The sequence below is a fragment of the Ictidomys tridecemlineatus genome, chromosome 6 (genome assembly GCF_052094955.1).
Source record: "Ictidomys tridecemlineatus isolate mIctTri1 chromosome 6, mIctTri1.hap1, whole genome shotgun sequence".
NCBI classification, from domain to species: Eukaryota; Metazoa; Chordata; class Mammalia; order Rodentia; family Sciuridae; genus Ictidomys; species Ictidomys tridecemlineatus.
Genome location: NC_135482.1, coordinates 13,897,260 through 13,905,485, shown reverse-complemented (window position 1 = coordinate 13,905,485; position 8,226 = coordinate 13,897,260). Strand labels below are relative to the sequence as shown.

The 8,226-nt window shown below is 42.6% G+C and overlaps 1 protein-coding gene across 1 annotated transcript in view; it reads right to left on the bottom strand.

The window, feature by feature from the left end:
• Window positions 1–6,651, bottom strand: part of Mterf2 (mitochondrial transcription termination factor 2) — a 31,719-nt gene extending 25,068 nt beyond the window's left edge. Inside the window, exons 1-2 of the mRNA XM_005322324.5 lie at window positions 6,440–6,651; window positions 4,844–4,932 (exon numbers count right to left, since the gene is read on the bottom strand). The gene's annotated coding sequence lies outside the window, so the exon portion shown is untranslated. The remainder of the gene's footprint in view (window positions 1–4,843; window positions 4,933–6,439) is intronic.
• Between the last annotated feature and the right edge of the window lie 1,575 nt (window positions 6,652–8,226).

The following is an 8,226-nucleotide window of genomic DNA, read 5'->3' as shown; positions in this document are numbered from 1 at the left end:
GTGAGGGGATTTAAAGAGTTATCTTAATAAGATCTGCAGAGAATTCTTTCAGTCTCCACTTCCCATCTGAGGATGCCAGTTCCTCTTGGTGGAGGGAGGGTGCCTTTCACATGGGAGGATCATCTGCTTTTAAGAAACAGAAAAGAGGTCAAACAGCTCCTGCTGTTTGTCAAGTGTCTTTAATTCAAAACAGCCAGTACTTCCAAGTGTGGTCTATTCTTTAACTCCTTCACCACTGTTTCTTTTGTCTGTAGTAATGAAAACACACCTGGTTCTGAGAGTGTTCCTGAGTATCAGTCCTGCCAGGAGAGCATGTTGTAGTGGGCTACTTGACTGGTTTGCAGCTTCCAGGAGTATCGGTAGGTTGAAGAGAAAGCTCGAAAACAGCTGTTTCTAATCCCTGCCCTATCTGCTGAGGACTCCTGACCTTCAAGGTTATCATAACAAATCTAGATAAATGATTATTCTATAAGGAAAAATAAGATTTCCATTTTCATTTGCCATTTGTAATGACAGTTCACTGTTAGTACCTATGGAGACTAAAACAACTATGGGCGTAGCTTTTGTTTTACTTTTGGTGGTTCAGTCTCCCCCGCCCTCCCCCCCATAATTCCTAGTGCTATTAGCCAAGATGAAAACAATGAAGTGTTTTCTAAAAATTCTAAGAAAACCATCAATTTTCACAGAAGGTGGAGGTACAGCATAGTAAGCACAGGGCTGGGGCCTGCCTTCCCACTCCCTGCTCATGAGACCCTGCTAGTTTTGGCCCCACCTTTGAGGTTCTGCAGTCAACTGCCAGTACCTAGCCCTGGCTCTAACTTAGGGAGCCATCATGGTCATTTAGCACAAACCACAGTAATGGTTTGAGCAGTGCTTCATGCTCTATGAGTATTAATAACAATAATAATTGTAATGTGGAAAAAACAGCATCTAAACATCACAGGGAAACCGGGAGGGTTAAAAGGCACATCAACTACTTTGCACAGTGACCATGTGAGGTGCTCCCATGGAGAGGCTCCTGCCAAAGGCGGCTAAGAGAAAAACTCTTGCATTTTGTTTACTCCGAGGTGATCCAGGATGTGTTCAGGTGAGTTGTCAGAAAAATTAGTTATCGATTTTGCTTTTTCTCTACTGAGCAAATGCTGGACTGTAAAAATGAAAAGCACAAATGCTATAATTAACTATTATATATATGATTTATTTTCTGCTTTAATTTTACCTGCTGTTAAGTATTTCACTGTGATGTTAAAACACTCTGTAAACATTTAAAATGAGTGCATGATATATGGGGTGAATTTATTATTATTTATAATTCATTCCTAATATTGAGCACTTAGGTTATTTGTAGTTTTACTATATGCTGAATATCTTTGCACATTTTATATGTTTTTCCTTTAGTATGAATTCCTAGAAACAGAATTTCTGGAGAGGATATGTGTAAACATTTGAAAAGTGATGTTAAATTTACTGTCTTTGTGTTTGATTTATTTTGCTTACCATATATTTTCAAAGTTCATCCATGTTATAGCAAATGTTGGAACATAGCACTTAATTTTAAGTAGTATTATTCCTGCTGCTTTTATGCATCAGATAAACAGATAAAAATTCATTTATATTTCTGTTTGAGTTTGAAAAGTTAGCTCCTATAGTTCATTTGAAATTTCTGGATGTTAGCTAAACTATTGATATTCAGATTCTCAGTTATCTCCAAGCATTTTTGGGAACAATTTTTTTTTTCCTTTCCCATGATTTCTGATATATCAAATGTAGCTTTTGTTTTTAGATGGTCTCCCTCTCCATCCTCCTATTTTTCAGTCCCCTGAACGGGCCAGGGGCTTAACAGTTCTGGCCTTTGTCTCATACTTGGCTCCTCTGCTAGACCAGCCTAAAACAATCTCTGGTCAATTCATTCTTCTACTCCTCCCACTAACAATCTCAGATCTCCAACCCCTAGCCTCCGTTTATCTCTGTTCTCCCATCTCAACTAATGCCCTTGACTCTTAATTGTACAAAGAAAGAAGAACAACTCACCACACCAAACAAATCTACACCAAGTCCCTTCCCTAGAGCTGTGCCTTTCATTTCCACTTCTGTGCTGATGCCAACTCCTATGGCTTCAGAACGCCAAAGCCTTTATTTCTCAATCAAGGTATTTATTGAAAGTATGAAGCAAATGTCACAATAAAATGAGTCACACTTTTGGTTTCCTAGCACATACAGAAGTTATGTTTACACTACACTGTAGCCTTAAGTGTGCAATACCATTACTTCTAAAAAATTATGTACCTTAGTTTAAAAATACCTTATTGCTAAAAAATATTAACAATTGCCTGAGTTCAGCAAGCTGTAATCTTTGATGGAGGATCTTGCCTCTGGGATGCTGCTGGCTGCTGACTCAGGATGGCAGTGAAAGTTGGGGTGACTTTGTCCATTTCTTACAATAAGACCACAATGAAGTTTGCCGCACCGACTGACCCTTTCATAAAAGATTTCTCCGTAGCACACAATGCTATTTGATAGCATTTCACCCACAGAACTGTTTCTTCTCAAACCCTGCACTGCTTTACCAACTACATGTGTGTGCATCCTTACTCCTTTGTTGTCCTTTCAACAGTGTCCACAGTGTCTCCACCAGGAACAGGTTCAATCTCAAGAAACCACTTTCCCATCTCAGTCAAAAGAGGCAATTCCTTATCTTTAAAGCTTTATCATGTCATTCAACAAATCAGTCACAATGTCAGGTTCCATTTCCCATTCTACACCTCTTGTTATTTCTACTATACCTGCACTTACTTCCTCCCGTTAAGTCCTGAACACTTAAAAGTCACCCACAGGGTTGAAACCAACCTCTTCCACATTTCATTTTCAACTCCTTTTAATGTTGATACTTTGACTTCCTCCCATGATTTGTGAATGTTCTTAATGGCATCTAGAATGGTGCATCCTTTTCAGAAGGTTTTTCAATTAACTCTGTCCACATCCATAGGGGAATCACTATGGCAGTGATAGCCTCATGAAATGTAATATTTGGAAGTAAAAATTACTCCTTGATTCATGGGCTTCTGAATGGATCATGTGTTAGTAGGCATAAAAATATAACAGTCTTGCACATCTCCATCAGAGCTCTTAGGTGGCCAGGTGCATTGTTAGTGAACAGTAATTTTTGAAGGGAATCTTTTTTTTTTTTTTTTCCCCTGAGCAGGTCTCAATATTGAGCTTAAAATATTCAGCAAGCCATACTATAAACAGAAGAGCTGTCATCTGGGATTTGTTGTTCATTTATACAAGATGGGCAGGGCAGATTTAGTCTAATTCTTGAGGACTTTGGGATTTTCAAAGTGGTAAATGAACACTGTCTTCAAGTTAAACATAAAGTTCATCAGCCCCCAATAAGAGTCAGCCTGCCCTCCGCAGCCAGGGACTGACTTCTCGTTTATGAAAGTCCTAAAAGGTGTAGTCTATAAGGCTGTTCCATCTACACTGAAAATATTTTGTGTAGTGTAACCACCTGCATCAGTTACTTAGCTGGATCTTCTGGCTAACTTGCTACAGCTTCCCATCAGCACTGGCTGCTTCTCCTTGTACTTTCCTGTTATAAAGATGACTTCTTTCCTGACCCCATGAGCCAATTTCTGCTACCTACAAAGTTTTCTTCTGCACCTTCCTTAATCCTCAGTTTTCACAGAATTGAAGAGTCTTAACCAAAGCCTTAGCTTTGGTCTGGGTGAGGCTTTGGTTTAAGAGGCTTTTTGGCTGGTTTGACCTTCTCTTCAGACTTCTGAAATTGTTTTCCTGTCAGTAGAAAGGCCGTTTTGCCCACTGTTCACGTGTTCACTGGAGCAGCTCCTTCAGTTTCCTTCAAGAACTTGTCCTTTGCACTCACAACTGGGCTAACTGGCACAAGAGGCCTGGCTTTGGCCTGCCTTAGCCTTTGACATACCTTCCTCACTAAGCTTAGTTATTTATAGCTTTTGATTTAAAAAGTGAGAGACATGCAGTTCTTCCTTTCACTGAACACCTGGGGGACATTTTAGGGTTATTAATTAGCCTATTCAATACTGAAGTGTCTCAGAGAAAGAGGAAGCTTGAGGAGAGAGACAGACACAGGGAATGGGGATTCCTTTTCAGAAGGTTGACGGAACAATCAGAAAAAGTGTTTATTAAATTTGCCATCTTTACGGTGTTAGAGTTCATGGCACCCCCAAACAGTCACAACAGCAGTGTCAAAGAACATTAATTACAGATCACCATGACATATAAAATAAAAAAGTTTGAAATGTTGCAAGAATTACCAAAATGTGACACAGACATAGGGAGTAAACATGCTATCAGAAAAATGGAGCAAACAGACTTGCTGCTCGAAAAAAGGTTGTCACAAACCTTTAATTTATGAAAGGAAAAAAATGAACAAACAACAAAAAACCAGAAACAAACACAAACCCCCGGCCCCTATGCAGTGCGATGAAGCGAGGCGCTAAAGCGGAGCACTCGTTCACACCCCCCCCCCTGCAGCGCACCCTCCGCCCTTCTCATTGCTCCTGGAGAGCACATCCCACCTTTCCTTTCTTCCAGCGAATTCTTGCAGATCCTCTACTTCCTCTTCTACTTATTTAGCTCTCAATAAAGACAACTTCCATGTGATTGGACCCATGAGTAGCGGCACAGCCTCTCTCTCTTGATCTCGGCAGGTTTCAGCACAGTTTATCTTTCCCCTCAAAACATTCTCTCATTTGCCCTCTACTTTACTCGACTCCCCTGGTTCTCCTTCCCACACCAGAGGCCACCCTTTCTCGTCTCTCCTTGTAGGCTCATATTCAAGGTTTGCTTCTCAACCTTCTCTTACCTTTTAGTCTCTCCCTAGGGCTTCAGTTAATCCATTTGGGCTTCTCTCCAGCTTTTCTTGTCACTTGCATGCACGACTTTTCAATGGCACTTTAGGATAAAGACAAAATAGAAATGCTATACCACAGTCCACAAGGCTCCGCCAGCCCCTGAATCCTCATTTCTCTCTCCCACACCAACCACACCCACTCCCTCTCCATCCCTGATGCTCTCCCTGTCCCCACTGCACAGTTTTCAAAGGCTGTTGGCTATGATGTGCTCAAAATGCATGTCCAATAACTCCTAGGTCTAAGTGTCATTTTCTCAAGGAAACTACCCTGACCTTTGGAATAGATGAAGCCTGCTGTTCCCCTTATCGGCTTTTATGTGCCATGACTGCAGTTCTGCTCCACTTATCATAGCTGCAGCTCTTCATGCACTGTTTGTATACCTCAGAAGGGCCAAGGCTGCTCACCACCATGTTCCAATGGATTGTCCCCTTACCTTTCACATGCTACCATTGTTGACTGGAGGAGGCCTTCCGGGGCCTTCCTGTGTGCTCTCCTGACCTTAATGTAGCACTTGACCTTAATGTAGCACTTGTCATACTCTTGTGAGTTCTTCATTCATTCAAAGAGTAAGTGTGTTTGTCTAAATTCAAGCTGTTCATCAGGTTTCATGCTAGGCACTAACTCTTCTGCTAAAACAACACTTATTCATGCTTTTCTTGGGATCACATACCATCTGAGAATTTGAGTGTCACAAACTCTCCAGAAAAACAACAGCAACAAAAAACACAACACAAAAACCATTCAGACCTACAACATTTTGCAGGATTCATAACCACCTTGTGGCCCAGCCATGAAAAAAACCTAAATTTACAGAAGTTGGTTCAATTGAAATGGAATGGACAAGTCAAGTTCATAAGGCAACTTAATGTAGAGGGTAAAATTGTGAGTTCTTGGAGTCAAACTGCCTGGGATTAATTCCTGGTCGTATGACTTGAGTAATATGTGCCTTGGTTTTGGGCAAAGGAAAATGGGGCACTGCTTCTTGGTGATGGAGAAGATTAATATTTAAAAGATCTGCACACCTTAGAATATTTAAAATATTTGCACATATACTGACTTATTAAATCATCAATACAACCAATTTAAAAAATGAAACACGTGCAGGTAAAGCAGCCTGCCCAAGGTTCCTAGGCTAAAAACGCTGACCTTGAATTCAAACCCAACAAACTGTGGGAGTACCCCTCTCAGCCCTGTGCCCTACGTATGGTTTTGGTGGACAATTCTCTGATGTTTCATGTTTCCTAACCGGTTTTGAGCAGTGAAATCTAGAAAACTTATAATATAGACCCCTCTATAGCAACACTATTTCCAATTAAGTTCTACTTTTATAACATAACCAGCTGACAGTTCCAAATCAATCCCGATGTTTACATACAAGGACAAATGAAAGCACAGGGGGCCTCCTCTCACACTGGGGCCCTCCTTTTCCAGAGCAGCTTAGCGGCGCCGGGCCTTGGCCCAAGCCAGGCAGGGGGTTCCGCGGTAGGCGCCCAGCCACCCGGATGGTGTCAGGGTCACCCCGGGGGCTGTAAGAAGGGGCAACTCACCTATCAGCGTCCACTCCAAGCAAGGTACTGGGATTCTGCGCGTCCCTGGCCCCGTCCTTGCTCCCTCCCCAGCCAACCTAAGATCTGCGGCTTTCCGGACTTCCTGAGGCTCGCAGCCCGGATCCCGGGTCCAGGGTCCCAGGCACCTCCAGGCAAGCAGCGCTAATCAAGCCACCTCGCCCCTTTGCCCGTGGCCAATCAGAGCTCGGGAAACTGGTTCGCCTGTAGCCACGCCCCAGTGCCCCGATGCAGCCAATCAGAGCGCGGGACACAGGCTAAGACCCCTCCCCCACGCCGCAAAAGTGCCCCGATGCAGCCAATCAGAGCGCGGGACACAGGCTAAGACCCCTTCCCCACGCGGCAAAGGGCAGCGAGGTGGAGGCGCCAGCGTGGGAACCAGCTTTTCAGGGAAGTGTGCCTGTAGCCGCAGAGATTGCACGTGGCATCTTCATACCCTTTCCTTCCTAGCCATTTTAAGGAACTTGAAATTCCAGTCACTTTGCTCCTTAGTGATCGTCACTGACCCATAAGAAAAAAGGTAGAATTAAAAAACTGTTTTTAAGATACAGCCATTCAGAATTCTCAGGATGTTTTTTAAAAAAAACCCACAAAACCCAAACTTCTCTGAAACACCCCCCAGCTCTCACCCTATCCCAGCAGTTGGTGACCCTGTGTCCTGAAAAGTCATCCATCCCTTTTCCCCTGCCTGATGCCTTCTCCAAAACGCTCTCCTTTTCTGATGACCTGCACTGATTACTTGTGAAGCCCAGCCTCATACCGTAACACATTAATTTCTTCTTAAAACCAGGCCCAGCGTCTTCACCAATTCTCATATGCATCCAATAAAATATATTTATGGTATGCCTATTAAGGGCCAAGCATGTGAAACAGCAATGAGAAGACAGTGGTACACAGGGGAAATAGAATGTATCCTAACGGAATATAAAGGCATTAACGACACGATTAATCACCATTAGAGTTGAGTGCTACCGAGGATAGTGCCCTGACTCTGGCCTAATTGTTCGGTTTGTATGGAGGTTGAGTCAGGAACACATGGTTTCCCAGGTGGATGATCTGATTGCCACACTGTGCCCAGTTCTGTTCTTTCAGACTGTTGTATCACCTAAGGAATGAGCTCCTTTAGTACTAGTTATTTTCCTTTAAACAATGCGTGGCACACAATAGGTCCTCAGGAAATGTTAATCAAATTGAGTGTAGCCTTAGCATGCAGTTTATCTTCAACAGGCTTTATTGAGAGAAACAGATCCTTGGACATTAACATCATTGAGTGGCAGCAAGAAACCTGGCTCCTGATCTCAAAATCAACTCTGAATTCCAGGATATTCTACAATTAACTGAGCAGTTAACAGATGTCAATAGGATGCAGAGGGTTCTTGTTCAGCAACACTTCTGCCTCTGATTCTCTTACATAAAAACTCTTATTGTTCATTACCTGCTTCTTGAAATATAAGATTTGGGGTTTGAATTAACCAAATGCTATTTGCACTTAAGAAGAGGGAAGTATAGTAGGATACAGAAAAGGAAGTTAAGAAACATTAGCTCAGGATTTACATCTACATGCTGTGATCTCTGGAGGAGAAAAATGTGCACCAGGGGGCTGGAAGCTTATACTAGAACTCCCTCGGATGGTGTGAGGAATGGTAATTGTGTGCACTGCAATCAAAACTTGAAAATGACCCAGGTCTGTAATCCCAGCAGCTTGGGAGGCTGAGGCAGGAAACTCACAAGTTCAAAGCCTGCCTCGGCCACTTATAGAAGTTCTAAAC